This window comes from Eriocheir sinensis, chromosome 25, assembly GCF_024679095.1.
Source record: "Eriocheir sinensis breed Jianghai 21 chromosome 25, ASM2467909v1, whole genome shotgun sequence".
NCBI classification, from domain to species: Eukaryota; Metazoa; Arthropoda; class Malacostraca; order Decapoda; family Varunidae; genus Eriocheir; species Eriocheir sinensis.
In genome coordinates this window covers 11,099,089-11,122,370 of record NC_066533.1, presented here as the reverse complement: position 1 = coordinate 11,122,370, position 23,282 = coordinate 11,099,089, and the positions used below count along the sequence as shown (strand labels likewise).

At 42.2% G+C, this 23,282-nt stretch overlaps 2 long non-coding RNA genes across 4 annotated transcripts in view; one reads left to right on the top strand and one right to left on the bottom strand.

The window, feature by feature from the left end:
• The first annotated feature begins 3,436 nt into the window (after positions 1 to 3,436).
• On the top strand, positions 3,437 to 11,275 carry LOC127003361 (uncharacterized). Of its 3 annotated transcripts, none has more exons than XR_007757054.1 (4): positions 3,437 to 3,878; positions 6,606 to 9,053; positions 9,289 to 9,400; positions 11,131 to 11,263. It is a non-coding gene; the product is annotated as an uncharacterized LOC127003361 (long non-coding RNA). The 3 variants fall into 3 exon arrangements; XR_007757053.1 differs by having other exon boundaries at positions 9,169 to 9,400; XR_007757052.1 differs by lacking the exon at positions 9,289 to 9,400 and having other exon boundaries at positions 3,439 to 3,878; positions 11,131 to 11,275.
• LOC127003359 (uncharacterized) overlaps positions 11,084 to 23,282 on the bottom strand; it is a 35,078-nt gene continuing 22,879 nt past the window's right edge. Inside the window, exons 2-3 of the long non-coding RNA XR_007757051.1 lie at positions 14,169 to 14,355; positions 11,084 to 11,232 (exon numbers count right to left, since the gene is read on the bottom strand). This is a non-coding gene — a long non-coding RNA (uncharacterized LOC127003359). The remainder of the gene's footprint in view (positions 11,233 to 14,168; positions 14,356 to 23,282) is intronic.

Here is a 23,282-nt window from a genome sequence, read left to right as displayed (position 1 = left end):
ATCAGTAGCATCTCTTAATAAGCATCTTGAGAGAGAGAGAGAGAGAGAGAGAGAGAGAGAGAGAGAGAGAGAGAGAGAGAGAGAGAGAGAGACACACACACACACACACACACACACACACACACACACACACACACACACGCACAAGCACACACACGACCCTTCCCTAACTGGTTCCTGGTCGCGCCTTAACCAATATCTTCTGCACACGAATTCTTGTAAAAATAATTAAAGTGGCTGTGGTCGGCAGGTGCAGGAGGGTCGGGGCAGGCCACGCACAGGTAACGCACGTGGTAATTAAGCCGGCCGCTGCGGAGGGGAGCAGGTGAGAACGGCCCAGGTGAGGCGAGGGAAAAGGAGAGAGTGTGTGTTTTCACCTGCAGAGGGCGTGGGAGAGGAGGAGGAGAGGAGGATGAAGAGGAGGAGCGCTGATAGGGTCCTTATGAGCATACGTGACCCCTCTGTGTGTGTGTGTGAGAGAGAGAGAGAGAGAGAGAGAGAGAGAGAGAGAGAGAGAGAGAGAGAGAGGTGGCACTTGTGGTATTGTTTACGATCATAGCACATATTTTTTTGCCGCGTTCCTTTATTGTTTTTCTTACTGTTCTTTCATCATCCGTCCAATCAACGCTTCCTCCCCCATCACCCATTTATTCCCTTCCTCACTTTCCTTTCGTTCTAAATCACATCTTGCCCCATTCCCTCCATTCCCTCCCCTCCCTCACCTCAACTCCCTGCCGCCCTCTGCCCTTCACCACAAGCTCAAAAACAAGTGCAGGTCTTTTCTTTTTAATCTGAAGAGCAAGGAAAAAATCTATATTTGTATGGCAGCGCAAAAGGAAATCTAATTATGTTGTGGTCGTACTCATCGTCACCTCCTTCCTCGCCTTCGCCCGACCTTTCGTAACCCAATTAAAGAATGAGAGAGAGAGAGAGAGAGAGAGAGAGAGAGAGAGAGAGACGTGCATGTTTGGAACTAGCTGAAGTGTTTGTCGGAACTGAACGCAGGCGACGCTGGACGGGAAGAAATTAGGCTATAGACGAAGGTGCTTGGCGTGTTATTAATGTCCCCTGAGCAAGACTGAAGGTTGATGTCATACTCTTCCTTCCCTTATTCTCTCATATATTCGCTATCTCTCACTCTTTCTCTCCCTTATCCCCTTTAATACAGTTCTTCTCCCCTTACTCTCTTCGTTTCTGCTCCTTTCCTTACTTCTCCATGCCTCCCTCCTTATCTTCCTTCCCTCATTCACTCTCTACCTCTCATGCTTTCTCTCCCTTCTCCCCTTCCTTCCTTTCTTCGTTTCTGCTTCTTTCCTTTCCTCACCATGCCTCCCTCCTTCCCCTTTATCCTTCTCTCCTTCCTTCTTTCCCTTCTATTGTACAGTTCCCCTCTTCCTCCCTCTCTTCGTTTCTATTCCTCTCCTTCATTCTCTCCAAGCCTCCCTCCTTAAGTTCCATCCATTTGTTGTTCCTCTCTTCCGCAGTCAGTTATTAATAGGAAGAAAGTTACAGGGCTTCGAACCGCGGCGTAAAGGAAATCAAGGTTATATAGTCTTTGACAGTCTTCCATCGGCGGGCCGCGAAAACATTGAGGTGAAAAACAGGCCTCAAGATTAAGTAAGAGGAAGGTGTGTGCGTTTTCTTACGTGTGTGTGTGTGTGTGTGTGTGTGTGTGTGTGTTTCGAGAGTGGGTAGGGGTCCTCTCTCTCTCTCTCTCTCTCTCTCTCTCTCTCTCTCTCTCTCTCTCTCTCTCTCTCTCTCTCTCATCACAATTAATCTCCTTCTCCTCCTCCTCCTCCTCGTGCTCTTATACCATCATCTCCCTTTATGTCTTCCTTCTCTTCGTTATTTTTCTCTGTTATCTACTTCTTCATCTCACCTGTCACCACCTATCCTCTCATCCTTCTCCCTATAGGTGGTGGTAGTTGTGGTTGCTGTGGTAGGTGGGTGGTAGTAGTCGTGGTGGTAAGGTTCTGAGGGTGGTGAGTTCAATAGTTCCTTCCTTCTAGCCTTCCCTCACCATGCACTAACCTTCCATTGTGACCTATCCTCTCATCCTTCCTATATTTCCATCCTTTTGGCCTTCCTCCACTAATAGCCTTCCATTCTTACCTCTCCTCTCATCCATCTTCCTATAGTATTTCTTTCCTTCTCGGCTTCCTCCATCAGTAACCTTCCTAAGTCCACCCTCGCCTCAGCAACCAGAGACACTCGATGCTCTTTTCTTCTTCGTGGCAATCGAACACCCTACAGCCCACCAACGTCCCCGAGGGCAGAGACGCGAGCAACAGGCGGACTCATTACTACCCAAGACTTGTGGCTGGTCGACCGTCCCCCGCGGCCACCATGGGTTCGATAATGACAGGGAGGGAACCAGCGAGGGAGGACCGGGTGAAAGGAGAGGAAGAAGACATGTAGAGGGTGAAAGGGGGGGGGGGAGGTAAAGACATAGAAAGGGTGGAAGGGAGAGAGGAAGGGAGAAAAGGGAAGGAGGAAAAGACATCGAAAGGGTGAAAGGGAGAGAGGAACGGACGAAAGGGAGGAAGGAAAAGATATATAAAGGGTGGAAGGGAGGGAGAAAAGGAGGAAAGTGGAGGAGGGCGGAAAAGATAAGCAAAGGTAGAAGGGAGAGAAATATAAAATTAGCAAGGAAGAGGACTGAAGGAAGAAGAAAGAGAGGAAGTGAACGAAGGAATAGAAGGTTGGAGGAACGAAGGAAGAAGGAAGAGGAAGGAAAGACGAACAGAATAAGGAACAGAAGAGAAAACGGAGGAGACAAGAGAACGAGAGCGGAACATGGAAGGAGGGAAGCATTGATGGGCGATGGGAGGGAGGGAGGAAGCAGGGGCAAGGGAGGGAGACAAAGAGGGAAGGTGGAAAGGAATGAATGGGACACGAGGGGAAGGAATGCCAATCAGGGGAGAGAAAAGGGGAAAAGGAGATGGTGGTTACGTAATAAGAGGAGGAAGAGATAAAGGGGAGAAGGGAACGATTTGAGGGGAGATTTAGTGGACGAGAGAGAGAGAGGATGGTTGTTGGAAAGGAGATGAAGGCGACTGTCATATTGGAGAAAGATCGTGGGAAGCACATTCTCTCTCTCTCTCTCTCTCTCTCTCTCTCTCTTTCTCGTCCACTAATTCTCCTCTTAGTATCCTTAATGTTATAAAGTAATCAGAAAAGTAAAACAAAAAACATTTATCTTTGTATTTTCTTATCTTTACATTTTTTAGTCCCGTATTCCATTCATTTATTGCGGCTGCTAAATCAACGTGCATTACTTGTCTTCTCCCTGTTAATTGTTAGCTTATTTTATTTCCATGTCTCAAGTTAATGTAGAGTTAATGTAGGAGAAGATATGAATCAATGTTTTCCTTCCTTCCAGCTGGGCGTGTGTGCTGTCACCTGGTGGGCCGACGCAACGTTGTCAGATTGTCGTACTCAGCCTCTTATGATTGCCGATTTCCGATCCAAAAACTGTCTCCTCCACCCCAATAACTGGCTTCATATATATTTATCTTTAATATGGTTAATTATTGGTGTTTCTTAGCAATTGTAATGGGTCAGAAACCGGTAAATACGATGCTCTGAGTACGATAATCTGGTAACGTTGGGGCCGAGGCTGCGGGTGGCCAGGTGAGCTTTGAACACAGGTGGCAGGTGAGCCGCCCCGCGCCTTCCTTCATTTCCCTGGTTCACGGAGGGCAGAGGCGAGGCACACGGGTGAGCCTTGGACACAGGAGGACCTTAAAGAACCCGGCCACCCAAGACAGCAGCCAGACACACCAGCGCCGAGCCTCAAGGCCTTGGGGAGTCCACCTTGCAGGCCGACGGGTATCCGCTCCTCGGGGCACCTCAGCCTGGCGTTATCTTCAAATCAGGTATTGCTTGAGTAGGCAGGGCAAACTGTAGTCACCTATCTCCTTACGACTGTGCGGCACAAAGTTTGGGAATTATTGTTCAATAGATTTCAGTAGAAAGTAGTTTTCCACAATTTTGAGAGAAGTTCAAGACCTTGGTGTGATTGTGTTGACAACAAATTGCAATGCCGCCAACATGCTAGTAGTATTGTTACAAAGCCTGGAGGCGTTGCTGCCAACCTGCTCAAGTCGGTAAATCTTAGGAATAGCGGCTCCAAGCGGGTGTGCGTTTAGGGCACGGTGTGGTGGTAATTATAACATTTCTAGCACGTACGACGGGGTTTTGACAAGCGGACAGGCGTGTTTTTTTTTTTTTTTTTTTTTTTACGTCGTTGCCTGTTGCACCGGTAGGCATCTTCCTGGTGGGGCCTGATGGTCGGCCCAAGGCTTCTTCCAGGTGGGGCCTGATGCAGCGTTGCCAGATTATCGTATTCACCACATCGTCTTTATTACTTTTAATCCTCAAACTCTCGTACATATACAAATAACTATAGAAAATTGAAGTTAGCGTTAAAACTCCTATTTATTGATGCTTGTTTGTTTGTTTTTGCATTCGTTGTTGGTCAGAAACTACGAAAATGCAATGCGATGAATACGATAATTTGGCAACGCTGGCCTGATGGTCGGCCCAGCCCGTTCTGGCGCAGGCGAGTGATTATAGTGGCGCCATCTTGCACTGGCTCATGCTGCCCCCCGGAACTCGTTCTTGATTCGCTTGGACGGCTTCCTCTAGAGTCCGGGTTGATGGGTGGTCTTCAGGACAGCATGTGGATAGTTTTAAGCCACTCGGCGGTGACTGAAAAATCCGAGTGGTAGCGTGGGGATTCGAACCCGCGTCGTCCATCACGCGGTGAATGTGAGCCCAGTACGCTACCAGTTCGGCCACCGCCTACCCTAAATGTCACAAGGGGCGTTTTTTTCCGCGCTGTCCTCACGATTTCTTCCAAGTCGATGGGCAATGAGACTGCGAGCTCCAGGGTGAAGAAAGGGAAGTGCCCACGCGGAAAAATACACCCTTGTGACATAAACACGCCTGTCCGCTTGTCAAAACCCCGTCGTACGTGCTAGAAATGTTGTCATTACCACCACACCGTGCCCTAAACGCACACCCGCTAGGAGCTGCTATTCCTGATATTTACCTTTGCTTCCCCTGTGTGGAACTTGGGTTACCAGGGAGATCTGAACTTGTTGGAATCTGTGCAATGTAGGTGGACTAAGCAGGTCAATGGGTTAAATGATCTCTGCTGACAGACTGGACAGGCTTGGCCTTTTTTCAGTCAAAGGTAGTATGTTGTGACAAGATAAGATCTACTGCTATAGAATATTCCATGGTCTATGCTCTGTTTGACCTTCTGATGTTTTCACATTGTCCCCACCAGTGGGCACTAGAGGCCACCAATTCAAGATCCTGATGCAACACCTGAAATAGAAGCTCATCGGCAATTCTTCTCATGTCGTGTGATTCAGCGATGGAACTCCTTGCCTTCTGATGTGGTTAATGCTCCCAGCCTTCCAATTTTTAAAAGTCTAGGTTACAGCTATTTCTGAATGCTGAACTGTCCTCCTTTTAATACCTTTTCTAACTACTTCTTTTATGAATTTTAATTCTATTGTTCATTCTAAATTCATGATAATCTGAACTTATGTCCTTTAAATTGGAAGACACACTCAACCAGTCACTATATATTAATTGTGTTAGTACTGCTTCCTGTTTGCCTGACTGGAGTGTCTGGCTGTCACTTTTGGGCCTAGCCTTCCCTGCCCAGTCTAGGCTGGTTGCCAGTTGGTGTGGCCCTACCAGGTGAGAAAAGCACATGTTACTTTGACATCAATTCAGAAAGTGAAGTAAAAATCTTGAATTACGCCTAAATGAGGATCGCAGAGCAAGGCCGCCACCAAACCTGCCCGCTGCCATTTCACATTTCCTTAATAGAACAACATGTAAACCTAATGAATACTTAGTAAACTATCACCACTAAGAATTTTCACCCATCACAGCTAAAATAGTAACTTAACACTTTTAAAATAGATTGTAAACCTTTGACTCAAGGCGAAGCAAAGGGACGTAAAGACAGCAGCTGACGGGAAGCAAGAGCCAGTTGGAGAGTAGCTTCTGAGGTAGTCGCTGTGGCTTTTGTGATTCTCTTTCTACATTAATCTCAAAATAATGTGACCAAGGAAGGGATTCTAATGTGTCTCATTTAATTTCTGCTCTCAAAAAATGTGGATAATACTCATTTATATTAAAAACTTAAAAGGTTCCAGGGTATGTATTTATTTTAACACCTGTCACTAAGGCACTTGACACGTGTGTGTGTGTGTGTGTGCTGGTTATTATTTTAATGTCATCAAGGTAAAGGTTGATAAAACTTTCCTTTGTACACAGGTAATTGGTCATTTCTCACACTCCAAGTTCATGGTGCCGGCAACCCTGAAGAGTTTGTGTTGTCCGCAGCAAGCAGTATTTGGAGAGTAAAGTGTATGATAGTTGTAAGGGTCCACAACTCTCAAGCACTGGTTGTGTGGTACAGTATGAGTCTTGTACAGCTGATGTATGTGTGTGTAGTTTTATTTTTAGTCCTTTACTTTCACCTTTAACAGAGTACCAATCATGTGATGCAGTCGATCATGAAGCACCATCAAGCTCTATCATATGACGTCATTAATGCTATTGATTCTTCCTTTCAGATCATCTCTCAGACCCAACAACCCCGCCGTCTCTTCTCCCACCGGCTTCTCCACTCCAACCAGCATCCACCAGCCCCCTCTGCCCAGTCTTTCTAATCTGCACTGATCAGCCTACATCATCAGTCTTCCATCACCAAGGGCATCCTTTGCTGTTATTCATAAGAACATAGGAATGTAGGAGTCTGCAAGAGGCTGGTAGGCCTGTACAAGGCAGCTCCTGTGAATCTAACCCCACCACACAGCCAGGGAATTAAAGGAAGCTCACCCAGACCTGCTAGGAAATGTTGCTGCACAAACATTGCAGGAACATTGTCAGAAGCACCTCAAGCTGCCACTTAGTTGCCCCACAAAAAAAGCGCCCCTTTGTGTACTAGTACACTAAGGGCAGAAAGTTCTGGAGACATTATATTATACAGTCTTGCATGTTAGTAAACGTATTCCTAAGCTAACGATCCCAACCATGTCAAATTCAAACACCCCTCCACCACCTGCCTCACTCACTGTTATCCATAATAATTCCAAGAGACCAAGCTGGACAGGGAGGCATCAGTGTGTTCATGTACCTCAGTAACTTAGATGATATAAAACTGCATGACTACATATGAGGAGAAAATAAATGCTTTGAGAGCATCAATCCTAGCGACTGTCTTACACGCTCCATCATAATGAGTAACTTTCTCTGGTTGCAAGTCATATAATTTTCTCCACGAGCAATATATTAGTGTTTGCTGCTCATTCTGAATTAGGTGGTGTCTACTATTTTCAAAATGGCAGAGAACTATAGGAACAACACATTAAAGACCTCTGTTCATGCTTCCGTTGGTCATGCATGTGGGGTGTTCACTGACTTCATGCTGCACTACGGTGCCTTAGAGTGGTCAAGGACAAAATGATTCCACTTAAGAGCTTCAGCCATCATTTTGCTCACCTGGATTTCCTAATCATGTAATGGATGAGATCTTTACAAAACTGCAGGATAATGACGGAATCAATCCCAGCACCACCTCCATTCTGCAGTATGCAACATAGTACCTACACATGAAAGACGACAAGGGGCTGGTGCTTGTTTGTGCCTTCACCTCAACTTCAGGGAGACCCACTGGTTAGTTCCCTAAGAGGCCAGGCTCAATACCAGGGAGCCAGAATGGTCAATCCAGCACTCCAAGATCAAGAAGGCACCCATTTAGGCCATCTTCTCACTCTTAACACCTGAGGCCAGTACTCTAATCCCTTCTGCACTATCTGCAGAAAGAATGGCCATGCCTGTTCATGGTGCTGGTATAAAGACTTCATCTCTCCCAACCAGTACTGTTCATGCCATAATTGTCGTGTCCTCCAGACTTGTTCAAATTCAGGAGAGCTGCGCACCTGGCTTCACCCAAACTACCATAAAGAGTAACAGTGAAAGGAGGGCGAGGGAGTGTTCAAAGCTTTTCTCTATACACAGAGCCGGTAGTGTATATTAGACGCCCTCCATCAGATGCTCGGGGCGAAATTTTAGAACCTGCTCATCAGTCTGGGTGCTGCAAATAAAAGATAGGTGCATGCACCAATAGAGTTCTTAATAAAGCTGAACAAAACTACTCAACACCTTACAAAGAAGGTCTCACAGTAGCCTCATCCATCCATGGATGTCATTTGTGTAAAGACAGACCACAAAGAGACTTTATTCTGCACTCCAGTTTTATGTTATCTAAAGTGAGGCAGTGACTCATATCTTCCTCGTCTTCCTGTCCCACTACTAAAGTTTGACATTAGACGATGTTTTAGTAAGATAAGTATACATATACATACTGTATGTATATATTTACTGGCTGAACATGAACCAGACTGCAAAGTCACGCAAATCATGGTACCCAACCATTCTAAGCAGTTTACATTCCTGTGGTGTAGAATACACTATGGCAGTGTTCTCTATCCCTTTTTGCTGTGATCCATCCCTATTGTCCAACCTGGACAGGTGGGCAACTCCTCTGCACACTTGGGTCATGGCTGATGCAGGAATTAGATTGTATGGGAAAATTTGCTTATATTAACAAATCTCCACTTTACTACGAGTAGATGATTGAGAACCGAGTCCCTCCTTACTTTCAGTCCTGTCTTGCTCTCGGACCCACCAATTTGAGACAATGACAGACATGAGCAAGACAGCAGTGAGCCTCAGAGTATCAGCATCTACTCTGATAACATGTCCAAACCGTCTCAGAGAACCACACATTACCCATTCGGTCCACAGTCCACTTCCCTTGCTGTCACACATCCTCATCCATTCATATCATGTCCAAACCATTTTACACTACTGCACCTCGCCATTACATCCAGAGTTTCTAATTTTTTCCCCTATGTTTCAGGGAAAGTGGGAGCTCAGCTGGAACGAAGATTGCACAAGATAGAAAGAAATTAGTTGAGCTTCAGCTCCGTGGTGTCTGGACAGCAAGCTAGTAACATGTAAGTCACTTTTTTATGTTTATCGGCATACAGTGTAGAACAAACTACAGTAGACTTACATCATGGAAGAGTAGCAACAACTCTATGATACAATGCTGTTTTCTTCCCTACCGAGCGGCTCACACGGACTTCCTACCTTAAATGCCTGTTGTCCTCTTTGGTGCCAGTAAAAATTTGTAAGAACGGACAAAAGCATGTATAGTATATAGGTTCAGCACCAATATACTTTCATCAGCATGCCAGAAGGAGGACAGCACGCATGCCCAGCAGGGAGTCAGTGCACGCTGCTCGGCTGTGAAGAAACAGGCGTCCAGTCTTGGAGCTGTCGCTATTCTCCCACTATATAGGTATTCTAGACCTTCAGCAATTTTCTCCATCCCTTTTTACTGTGATCCATCCCTTTGGTAGATAATGGAATAATTATATACCCTACATGGTCACCTGTTTTCTTTGATAAGATTTGCACTTTTTTCTATTAGAACAAAGCCACTTTTCTTGACCAGTTTACTAAACAAGCCACGTGTTTCCCTTTGCTCACTAATAGTAACTTATGTCTCCACTTGTGCTCTATTTTTGCTGCAGTCTAGTCTGTTTCACTCCATCTGTCCACCAACAAAGCGGGTTTTTGATGTGGCACATTTGCATTTCTAGTTCGTGAATGCGTGAAAATCAACTGCTGTAATAGACATTCAAGCTTATTTTTCAATAATATATTTGAATGTTTATGTATACAAAAAACAGCTTAGTCGTTTGCATCGATAATCTAACATACAAGCACACGAACAGACAAGCTTGTATCAAATAAGTCACATTTTTTGATCTATGGTTTTTCAAAGTCTTTGATTGATAGCTCATTTCAGGTATTTTGAAAGACATCTGGCTCTGCAAGTGCAAATAAAGGATAACTTAATAATTTACTGCATGTAAATAATGATTAATAATGAAAATAACATGAAATAGTAAATAATAATTATTGAATGCAATGCTAGGCTATTTTGAATATTAGGCTACCCATGTTATTTACATGCCACACATTAAACTCCTTATGTATAGACACTTTCAGAGTCGTATGTCACTTTATGTACCTGAATGAGATGAAATATGAGTATCTGAAAGGCTATAGATCATTCGAGTATGATGATACTCTACTGTTTGATATACAAGTTGTTCCTCTGTGTGCTTGTATGGTACATTATCAATGGAAATCTTATGTTCATATACGATGGCTTGAGGGTTTTTCGTGTACACAGACATTCAAATATATCACTGAAAATATAAAGTTGATCTTCACGCAATCACGAACTAACTGCGCAGGTTGCACATCTACGTTCACGAGTGGACAGACGGAATGAATCGGACTATAAGACAACATTTATGCAACTATAGTATATATTTTTCATCTTGTATTGCCTCCCATGTAACATCTCCATCCCCAAGAAAGCTTAAAGAGCACTGTGATAGACTAACATGGAATGATGTTTTACACTGCATGCCATAGGAAACTATGAGGTGGCAATGGAAATACCACTCTTTCAAAGCAATAGGTTCAGTATCATAGACTGTAGTAATCATTTTCAGTAGAAAAGCAACAGTATGAAACTAGAATATTTTGGAAATAATGATTAAGGCCAGTCATTATATTTAATAAGCATGTATTCGGCATATTGTACAGCATTTTTCAAGTTGTACAGGTCTAAGAATTTGGTAGAAATCTGGAAAAATGCAGATCAATAGGCTGTATTTAACCAAAAAATCAAGTTGTACAGGTCTAAGAATTTGGTAGAAATCTGGAAAAATGCAGATCAATAGGCTGTATTTAACCAAAAAATGTGGTAACCAAAAAATGTGGTAACCAAAAAATGTGGTAACTAAGTCAAAAATGTGGTAACTAAGTCGAAGATACTTAAAAGAGGCTCCGGAGAAGAAGGGGAAGCTTATTATGCTTAATAAGACAATGACTGTACCCACCAGGATGTTTATTTAACAGCTTGCAATACATTACAATAATAATTAATTATTATTATTATTATTATTCAGGATGCTGTATGATGGTCTTCCAAATATTTGGCTCTTTCAGGTGGTGGTGCTGCAGGAGTTGTGACGAGGTGTCTGAAACCTCCACCAGTGTATCCCTTATCAGATGTGGCAACTCTTCATCCGGTAGACCTAGAGGACCCATCTGTTTGGGGAGAGGGGATGGCAAGTATAAAAAATACACATGCACTTTGGAAATATACTTTGATGGTGACAGTAATTATTGTCAGTTTTAAGTACAAACCAGCATCTTTTGGAAGTCACTCACAGTTGTTGGTCTGAATTCTGCTTGGTTGTCTAACTGTGTGGCTTTTTACATAATCTTCCAGGATTAAAGAGTGATTGTGAGCCACTCTATGCATTCACAGTAAAGTTGAAATTACTCTGGGAACCGTATAGTTATACATTTTAGATGGTAGCGTTGGGTTACACCTGGACATTCAAATTAGCAAGGACGAGACAATATTTAGTTTTATAGATCTACATCCAGAGCATGTGACAAAACAGAAAAGCAAGGAGGAGATCATTTGAAGGACATTTTAAATGAAGCAAGATGGATTGCAGCCATCAAGTGAGTTGTATCAGGATCATCATCAGAGAGGAGCTGGGAATCTTTGCATTGTGATAGACCCTGCAGTGATTTCATCATAGGCTCTCAGGTAATATTTGTATGTGTTTTATACAGAACTGGTTATTTGCCAAACTAACAACATTGAAAGTAGAATCTGGTAAATGTGTGTTGTCGTATATTACACAAGTTTAAATCTAAATACGTTTATGGCATTACGTATTTAACCCATTCTACTTTCACTGTTAGGTTCAGCATGTTTGGCCAACAACTAACCAGTTCTTTGTAGAACATAAATGTTGCCTGATAGCCTATGAAGACCACTGCAGAGTCTGTCATAGGGAGAAGGTGTCCAGTTCCTCTCTGATGATCTTCCTGTTACAGTTTGCCTGGTTCCTGTAATCCATCCTGCTCAGCTGTTATACAGTCTTTCAGTATCTTGTTCTTGCTTTTTCCATTTGTCGCAGGTTTCAGAGGAAAATCTACAACATGATGTAGTCTTGTCCATGCAGATTTGAACGTCTTGGTGCAACGCAACATTACCATCATCACTGTTTTCAAAATTATATGTCAGTCTGGAAGTTTGGGTTTAAATTTGATTTGCACTTTCCGTCCTGTTCATGAGGCTTGCAAATATTTATAAATCCCCGAAGGTATGTATAATGCTGTATGAAGCCACAACAGTTAGACAACGATGCAGGTTTCTTCCGTCCACTGACAAACCAAAATTGACATACAAGAACTGGTTTTCTTGTTTTGATGTGGGCTGTGACAGCATTAAAAAACTATATATGTATCAAAGTTTTTAAAATAAACTAATGGGACACAAATTTGTTTTTTTAAAATGCTATTCTTACAGTATTCCTCCAGAGGGTCTGAGGTATTATTGACTCATTTTCAAAGGACTATACTTATGCATTTTTAATGTTTTTTGCTGCACTTTGTGTTTCCTTATAGTATTTATCTCCACTGCCGACAGCTGCCATAATATGAGTAGTTTGCACGATTTATGAAAATCTTACTGTAGGACGGGTATATATGCAATTATACTTCCCCAGTGAACTAACTGTAGTAGGATGTAGCAAAGGCCTTGTCCGCCCTCGTATGGAGTATGCATCTCATGTGTGGGGGGGCTCCACTCACACAGCTCTTCTGGACAGAGTGGAGGCAAAGGCTCTTCGTCTCATCAGCTCTCCTCCTCATACTAATAGTCTTCTACCTCTTAAATTCAATGTTGCCTCTCTTTCTATCTTCTATCGATATTTCCACGCTGACTGCTCTTCTGAACTTGCTAACTGCATGCCTCCCCTTTCTACTCATGCTCATCCCTATACTGTCCAAACCCCTTATGCAAGAGTTAACCAGCATCTTCACTCTTTCATCCCTCACGCTGGTAAACTCTGGAACAATCTTCCTTCATCTGTATTTCCTCCTGCCTACGACTTGAACTCTTTCAAGAGGAGGGTATCTGGACACCTCTCCCGAAACTGACCTATCTTTCGCCACCTCTTTGGATTCTTTTAGCTTTTTATTAATGTTTACTTTTTTGTGCCCTTGAGCTGTCTCCTTTGCTGTAAAAAAAAAAAAAAAAAAAAAAAAAAAAAAAGGTGTGGAGTGACTAATGAGGATGGAATAGGAAACAGCAAGGACGTTCAAGGAGCCCACACGCAGAGCCCTCTGAAGGCTGATCCCTAAACTTAAACCCACAAGAAAACCTTCATATATATTCTTCCTAAATTCATATAATATCTAACATACTGAGCCCTCTCTTTATTAATTTAAGGATGACAAAGATGATTCACTTGTTAAGAAACTTGCCATATAAGAACATAAGAACGCAGGAGTCTGCAAGAGGCCGGGAGGCCTGTACAAGGCAGCTCCTTTTAGACAAACTTGCATTCTCTAGAAAGACGAAGTGTGTGAGGAGACTTGATCGAAGTTTATAGATGGATTCTGATGGTAAAAGAACTGGGTATGACATGTAGTAAGAGGTTTAAACTGGATAAATTCTGGTTCAACAGAGACAGGCAAAAATTGGTTTACCAACAGAGTGGCAGATGAGTGGAACAGGCTTGGTAGTCATGTTGTGAGCGTCAATACGAGTCACATTAAAAATAGATAGATTCATGGGCAGTGATGTTAGGTGGGGTTAGGTTCACAGGAGCTGCCTTGTATTTGAAGAAACCCTAAACTACTAAGGCTGCGTTTACACCAAGCACGTCGCGTCCCGTCACGTCACGTCACGTCACATCAAGTCATGAATCGCCACTTAACACTGATTTGATTTTATTTGAAAAAATGTTTATACGTTTGTCCTGTTCACGTCGTCACGTCACGCGTCGCGTCGCGTCGTCGTATATATCAGTGGTATTTCTATTTTTCACCGTGACGTGACGTGACGACGTGTGACAGGACGGACATGCTAAGGTGTAAACGCAGCCTAATACCCACCCCCCAAAAAAAATAATAGTAAACATCATATGAAGTCCTGAACGGGTATTATCACATCCCACCTTGCTATCGATGACATATCACTTTGGTACTAATGATGCAGCAGACCTGTCCATGTCCTCCTTGTCTGGCAGCAGTGACCAGTGATGACCTGTTCACCTCCGCCCCCAGCAGCGCCTTGCACACTGTCCTCGCCCAGTCTTGGAAGAGTAAGTCATGCAAGGTCTTCCCTTCTGTGCATACCGCCACCTGTGTGAATAGATACCTGTCAGGGGTGCTTTTATTTTAGGTTTTAACAATAATTATGGTTCTATATATTTTGTTTTCTATAATGGCTTCCCCTGAATTTTTGAAGTGATGTTATATAAAGAATTAACATGATTATTTTTTTTATTTTGCATATTTTTGATTATGTAAGTTCATGTATTCTTTATAAACATACTTGTTATCAATAAAGAGTAACCCATTAGTCTGCATCAATGTTTTATTATCTGAGAGAGAGAGAGAGAGAGAGAGAGAGAGAGAGAGAGAGAGATGAACAGGAGTGAAAAAATACCTCTTCCCTTGTTTGCCAACCAGGGGAAAGAATTTGCTGACGTGATGAAGTTGATATTTAGAGACGGAACAAGCTGAGTAACTAGTGTGTGTGTGTGTGTGTGTGTGTGTTGTAGTGGGACAAGGGAAAAAGTGCCTTAACGTCAATCAGTTCTTCGTTGTGACCTTCAGTGGGGGAGGAAGGGCAACAAAAGAGGGGAGGGGAGAGTGTGTGGACAGTAGGGGTGGCGGGCAAGGTCTCTCAAACTATCCTTGCTCATTTTTCTACCTCACTGCCTCTACCTGCTCAGTTATTTACATTCCAATCTCCTTCCCTCTGCTCACTTTTCTACCTCACTGCCTCTACCTGCTTAACTTCCAATCTCTCTCCCTCTGCTCACTTTTCTACCTCACTGCCTCTACCAGAAGGAGAGATTGGAAGGTAAATAACTGAGCAGGTAGAGTCGTGAGGTAGAAAAGTGATCAGGGAGAGAATGCATTTAGTGATTTCCGGAGAACAATACAATCTCCATAATAAACAGCATCATATTTAGTCCAGAAATAAGCAGTCAGCATCTCGAAATTAGTAGGCTACACTTTCGTGAATATTCCCCGAATTGTGAACTGATTAAACGAGCAGGAAATAGGTACAGGCAATAAAGTGGTTAAATGGTCAAGGATAGACAAGTACTGGGGTAATATAAATTGATACGAATAGATTAAGGCAGAAAAGTGAGTAGGGAGAGACTGAAATGTAAATAACTGAGGGCGGATTCATCAAACCACTTACGAGACCTGTTGTTGGTAAGTCTTCTGGTAATTCCATCATCTAGGAACGCTCTTGATCTTAATTAAGGTGACTCCAATGGCAATGAAAGAAGTGTTGACCAGGCCAGTACTTCATTCATTGTCATCGGAGCAGCCTAAACACAAGGATCATTCGTAGCTGACAGATTTACTAAAAGACTTACCAACGACCGGTCTTGTAGTGACGATGAATCCGGCCCCTGGACAGGTAAACTCTACTCTATAGAAGTACAAGAGTATGTGAGACCTTGGAAATGTTATTATTCTCGCGGCATCATTATATCAATTTTCTTTCTTTTCCGGAAGTCATTCGTTACTGCACTGCATTCTGGGACCAAAAAGAAATCGTGAATATTACACCACAATTCATTTCCCATTTCAACCTCTTTTCTATTCACATTAGTTGATTTATCTGGCTCAGTAAGTGTCTATCCTCACCCATCTTGCCACTTTATTGCCTGCTCCTGCCCTCCTTTCCACTTCGCTGTCTATTATTGCTCGTTTAACCGCCTCGTTTCATTTCTGCTCGCTTTTGTACCTCTGTATATTCGTATTAACTAGTATAGCTCACTACTTCACTACTTATCTATCCTTACACACTTTGCCACTTCATTACCTATTTCTGTCCACCTTTCCGTCTTTCTCTCCCTACTCGTTTGACCGCCTCATGTCTACTCGCTTATACCTACCTCTCTGTCTATTCGTATCAACTTATCTAGCTCAATTTAACGTCTCTCTTTACCCGCTTGTCCACCCCTCAGCCCAGCTCTGGTCACCCTAATACCTCGCTGTTTACTCCTCTTTGAACCAGTTTGTAATTCATTGCTACTCACAGACCTACCTCTCTGTATAGTCTTATCAACTTATCTAGCTCAATGTCCCTCCATACTCGCTTTTCCACCTCCCATCCCCGTCCTGCTCACCCTAATACCTCGCTGTTTACTCCTCTTTGAACCAGTTTGTAATTCATTGCTACTCACTGACCTACCTCTCTGTATAGTCTTATCAACTTATCTAGCTCAATGTCCCTCCATACTCGCTTTTCCACCTCTCATCCCCGTCCTGCTCACCCTAATACCTCGCTGTTTACTCCTCTTTGAACCAGTTTATATTTCATTGCTACTCACTGACCTACCTCTCTCTCTCTTAGGATCAACTTATTTAGCTCAATGTCTCCATACTCGTTTTTCCACCTCTCATCCCGTCCTGCTCACCTCACTGCCTCCCTGTTTGCTCCTCTTCCCGCGCCTGCAACCCTTGGCCTCATAAGACACCCGAAGTAGAGCACTGAGGAGTGAGGAGCAACTGGACATCTGGGAAAGGGTCGAGGGCGGTCGCTAATACCCAGTAATGCGACCCCGAGACAGGTAAGACGTAAGGGAAGGATGTGTGCGCGCTTTCCCCGTATTTTGCTCTTATTCGCTGCTACTGAAGTGAGAGTTGGAGGCATATAGCAGCGCGTGGCCTCAGTATTCATATCCGTCGCATAGCCCAGATTTGTATTTTTGTTTAGTTTGTTGTTTTTTCTTACTCGCTGATGTTGAAGTAAGTAAAGTTGGGGGCATAAGTGCGTGGCCTTGGTGTTCATATCCTTAGTATTAGCCCTGATTGCCTTCAGTCGTTGTATATCAGGTAAGTCTATATTATTACATGACAAGGGAAAGGGGGGGAGATAAAAGATTACTCTTGCCTATATCACCCACTTCCCAAACTCCTTTTCAACACAAAAACGAAACAAAAAAGGTCTAAAAAATAAACTCCAATATTGAAAACAGACCCAGAAAAAGTATTTGAAAAGACACATTGCAAGTTAAGTATATCAGTTACGTGTCTGAGGGGCGATTACATGACCCGGGAAAGAAAGAAAGACCTTGCCTGCCTAGAATGTATTGCCGCCCACTTCCCAGACTCGCTCCCCGTCAAGGCCTTCCCACCGCGGCGACGAGTGAAGCTTCGACACCGGATCCGGATCACGCACACTGGCCGCACCGTCATCCATCCGCTAGACCTGAGGACGCTGGTCAAGGTCTCGCGAAAACAGCAGAAAAAATGTTGCGCGCTTTGTTGCCGCACCAAGCTATATAACATGACAAAAGGAATAAGCAAAAAGATGAAAACGTGACGCGAGCAGTTGTAAAAGAAATTGTAATAAAACGACTGTAAAAAATTGTAAAAAAGACTGACCTGTTTCCACATCAAATAAGAAAACAAGAAAACCGAGGATACATTAAAAAAAATATGAAGATTGTAACCAAACATTGCGATGAAAACCAACATGACGTTATTGAAAACCACAAAAACACGTTACACCAGCCACACTGCAAAACTGAAAGCACAAAAAAATAACGTTAATAAAATCTTGGAAGAATACAGATATACCTTACATTAGTTGTTGTTGTTTTTCTCTCTATCAAAAATAAGAAAAAGATAAAAGTATGGATTAACACTGAACAAAACTAAAAAGCACTAAAAGATAACGTTAAAAATATAGAAAGAATACATGTACTACACCTTACATTAGTTGTTTTTTTTCTCTATCAAAAATAAGAAAAAGATAAAAGTATGGATTAACACTGAACAAAACTAAAAAGCACTAAAAAATAACGTTAAAAATATAGAAAGAATACATACTACACCTTACATTAGTTTTTTCCTCTATCGAAAACAAGAAAAAAAATATGGATTAACACTGAACAAGAAACAGCACTAAAAATAACACGGTAACATAATACAGGACAAGTGAAAACCTTTTATATATTATTTTCTCGCTCTGTAATAAAGAAAAAACAACAGCGTATGAATATTAACCACGACGGGAAAATGTAAGTGAGAGGCGACCGAGGTAAAAAGACTCACATCCTATGACCTCACCGTGTTTGCTGTAGGCACGCGTGTGGAACCATCGAGGCGGCGAACACCAGTCGGGAGGAGGGGTGGGTGGGGGTGGGAAGGAGGGGAATGGTGACTCGACTGACCGTTTCCACATTTCCGAGGCCGCAGGAAGGAGGCCCCTCGCCGGACAGGATCAGAAAGTGAGGGAAGTAAAAGGTGTTGGGATCGATTAAGGCAGATAGGCTGGGTATTTCTTCTTGACCATGACAGGGGGGGGAGAGAGAGAGAGAGAGAGAGAGAGAGAGAGAGAGAGAGAGAGAGAGGGGGGGGGGGGGGAATAGTTTTTACGGTAAGAGGTTTGTCTACAAGGAATTGAAGTTTGTACAAAGTCTAATAATTCGTAAAAGTAAGAGATATTTTGCTAGATTATAAGCTGATGCAGTACGGGAAAAAAATAAATAGAACTAAGATTTTACTGTAGAAGTTAAAAGATACGTAGAAGTAACGTTCAGTCATACTATGGGCCGCATTCTCAAACATTCTGGGGCATACAAACCCACAATTGACAAATCACACTCTGTACTGCCTGGGGGTTGGGATGGCATGCTCCTCCCTTCTCCTTTGTTGTTTTACTTGCAACAATAAACTATCAATCAATCAATCACCTTTCCTTGAAGCTATGTTCAGTAATAACTTAATTTAGCATTTGAAATATCTCAAGTATCTATTTCTCATTTTATTAAGGTATTCTTGTATATTTTCTAAAGATATTGATAGCTGGGCTTTAGGGAACGTTTCTCTTAATTACTAGGTTCGTTAAAAACATGACTTGCAAATGGCGTCTTTATTATTTACTTTATCTTCCATTTTATTAAGGTATTCTTGTATATTTTCTAAAGATATTGATAGATAGGCTTTTGGGAACATTTTTCTCTTAATTACTAGGTTCGTTAAAAACATGACTTGCAAATGGCGTCTTTATTATTTACTTTATCTTCCATTTTAAGGTTTGAGGCCTCGGGTACTACACTTTCTAAACTTCTTGGCAGCCTTTGTCATGGTGTTCCGTTTTTTATGCTTATTCTCATCGCACCAAACATGACTATGGATATAATGACCCCTCATAAACCTTGCCTCTAATTGACGCCACTTTCGGTTCTTTCCTGCCATATTTCTCCACACAGAATCAACTTGACGTTTGTAGTAAAGCCAAAGACTCTTCCTTCACTCCTAATCCGTATTATCAACAAGTTTTATTCTTCTTAAATTCTCTTCACACATAATCACTTTCCTTGGTGTGCGTCGGAAGAGCTTGACCCCGGCAGTAGGTACATAATTGCTCATCTCGCAATACCATCTTTCTTTATTGACTTCCACACAAATCATTTAATGTCTAGGTAGGAACACGGATATCCCTTCACGCTTACCTCTTAGAGACGGTATTCTCAATTTCGGGGCTCACACACACGCACACACACATACATTTGATAAGACTTTCGTAGACGTTTTGTGCTAGTATTTCCATGGCTGGTTTTATGAGCCTAGTGATAGTTTGACAAGGCTTCTGCACCATGAACACGAAACTATAATAATAAATAAGCCCGCTACTCGTTGCTCCTAAAAAGAATCCAAAGAGGTAGCCGAAAGAGGGGTCAATTTCGGGAGGAGAGGTGTCCTGATAACTGAAATATAGACCGCAACGAATCTCTCTGCGGACTTTGAAAATACTTGTTGTGAGAATCGAAAGCGTCCCAGAAAACGTGCCTCAGAGCGAAAAACGTTTACAGTTGTGGACGGCAGATGCAGTACAAGAGAAATCACGTTAGAAGTTCCGACTTTTTTTTATTATTGCGTGATGTTCGTCCAAGCCCTGTCTCACGGATGAAGGAGAAAGTCGGGTGTAATGAGAGAGCAGGCGATTGTTTTTTGTAATGTGTCGTGTCTGCTTGACGGGCGGAGGGGCGTCGCTCGGGTCATGGGGCGGCGGGTCCGTGACGAAGGAAAGGAAGGAGTGATGGTTAGAGAGGAGGAAAGGAAAAATGTTCCTGACCCGTATTCAAAAATGTTCCTGACCCGTATTCAAAAATGTTACTGACCCGTATTCAAAAATGTTCCTGACCCGTATTCAAAAATGTTACTGACCCGTATTCAAAAATGTTCCTGACCCGTATTCAAAAATGTTACTGACCCGTATTCAAAAATTTTACTCACCCGTATTCAAAAATGTTACTGACCCGTATTAAAAAATGTTACCGACCTGTATTCTCAAGATGCTTTCCATATTCACAGGAAATACTCCCAAAGGTCCCATAGGAGATTACTCGGGTTCCCATGAGCTTTTTTTTCACGTTCACGGTGCAGAGAAGCCTTGTTAAACTATTACTAGGCTCATAAAACTAGCCATGGAAATACTAGCACAAAACGTCTACGAAAGTCTTACCAAATGTGTGTGTGTTTATAAGCCCCGAAATGTTTGAAAATGTGGTCTCTCAGAGGTAAGAGTGAAGGGATATCCGTGTTCCTACCTAGACATTAAATGATTTGTGTGGGAGTCAATAAAGAAAGATGGTATTACGAGATGAGCAATTATGTACCTACTGCCGGAGTCAAGCTCTTCCGACGCACACCAAGGAAAGTGATTGTGTGTGAAGAGAATTTAAGAAGAATAAAACTTATTGATGATACGAATTAGGAGTGAAGGAAGAGTCTTTGGCTCTACTACAAACGTCAAGTGGATTCTGTGTGAAGAAATATGACGGGAAAGAACAGAAAGTGGCATCAATTAGAGGCAAGGGTTATTAGGGGTCATCATATTCACAGTCATGTTTGGTGTGATGAGAATAAGCATAAAAAAACGAAACACCATGACAAAGGCTGCCAAGAAGTTTAGAAAGTGTAATACCGGAGTTCTCAAACCTTAAAATGTTTATATTTCAGTTATCAGGACACCTCTCCTCCCGAAATTGACCGCTCTTTCGGCCACCTCTTTGGATTCTTTTTAAGAGCAACGAATAGCGGGCTTTTCTATTATCATAGTTTCCCTTTTTTTGTGCCCTTGAGCTCTCTCTTGTTGTAAAAAAAGATTACGTTATTATTGAACATAGTAATTATAAAGAAAATCATAAAGAAACTAAACCGTTCTCCAAGACTCCACGTATCAGGATTGTTAATAAACATGTACAAGAATACCTTAAGAGAAAAAATATATAAAAAAGTGAATTTGGTTGATTTTTCGGGTTTTTTCTATGAGTTTCCAGAGAGCGGCTTCGTATATTTATTTTTCGCGGTGGTAAAACAGAGGGAGGCCAGCGAGACTATTGGATGAACGTGACACCTGCGAGGGGACCAAGGCGGGGAAAATATTGATTGCAACAGGTAATAATGACAGGTGGAAAGGAAGAGGCGTACAGAGGATAATGGTAATGATAATAATAATAGATAATAAAAGTAATATTAATTATGTCTCTCTCTCTCTCTCTCTCTCTCTCTCTCTCTCTCTCTCTCTCTCTCTCTCTCTCTCTCTCTCTCTCTCTCTCGTCCTTGCGTCACCTTGGTCAAAAAGTGCGATTTGGAAGAAGAAAAAATCTCCAAAGAAATAATTTTGCCTCAAATAAAAATGTCACCGTTTTTTGTCGGATTTTTTTCTTCTTCGATCGTCCAAAAACACGCGACAGACAAACTCTTCAAGGCCAGGGCGAACCATAACCCATTTTCTTTTTTCATCCTGCATTTTTTTAACTTAAATTTTCCTGTTCGTACTCATTTTTTTCCTATTTTTTGCCAAACATGAAAAAAACTAACAAAAAAAAGAAAGGGACTTAAAATTTTGTTACGACACGGAGGATAATTTCTTTTCTTGCTTGTGGAGATGAAGAAAGAAAGAGAAAAACGCGTTACCATCAGAGAGAGAGAGAGAGAGAGAGAGAGAGAGAGAGAGAGAGAGAGAGAGAGAGAGAGAGAGAGAGAGAGAGAGAGAGAGAATGATTGAAGGAAGAAAAATATATAACAGAAAACGTTAACGACGGAAATAGGGAGAGAAAAGGAGAGAAAGAAAAAAGGAAGAAAGGAAGGATGAAACCAAGAACGAAGTGCATAACAAAAGAAAAACAGAGAGAGAGAGAGAGAGAGAGAGAGAGAGAGAGAGAGAGAGAGAGAGAGAGAGAGAGAGAGAGAGAGAGAGAGAGAGAGAGAGAGAGAGAGAGAGAGAGAGAGAGAGAGAGAGAGAGAGAGAGAGAGAGAGAGAGAGAGAGAGAGTATAGGAGAAAGCCATCGAGATTTTATTCCTTTTTTTTCCTTTCTTTCTTACGCTCCTTCTTTACTAACATTTTTTGCCCTCATCAACGAAGAGTGAAGGCAGATCTCTACACGGCATCATCAACATCAGCAGCAGGCCTTTCTAATCCATTGAGTCGACAGGGAAAACATTCACCTGTAATTTCGTTTCAAAAAAGTCATACACAAATACATACACAAAGAACGCAGAATGCTCCAGACAAATGGCCTTCATACTGTGGCAAGTAATGTAATGTTAGCGAGGAAATGATTTTGTCCAGGAGAAACTTGAACCCAACGTTGGATAAATTTAAAAGAAGGAAAATCATACATAAACGAACAAATAAAGACAAGCATTACGTACAAATTCAAAGCCTTCAGAGAGATCACCTTAATACTGTGCCCAGAAATATAGATAGCAAGGAGATAATCTTGTCTAGGAGAAACTTGAACCCAACGTTGGATAAATTTTAAAGAAGGAAAATCATACATAAACCAACAAATGAAGACATACATTACGTACAAATTCAAAGCCTTCAGAGAGATCACCTTAATAATGTGCCTAGAAATATAGATAGCAAGGAGATAATCTTGTCTAGGAGAAACTTGAACCCAACGTTGGATAAATTTAAAAGAAGGAAAATCATACATAAACGAACAAATGAAGACATACATTACGTACAAATTCAAAGCCTTCAGAGAGATCACCTTAATACTGTGCCCAGAAATAT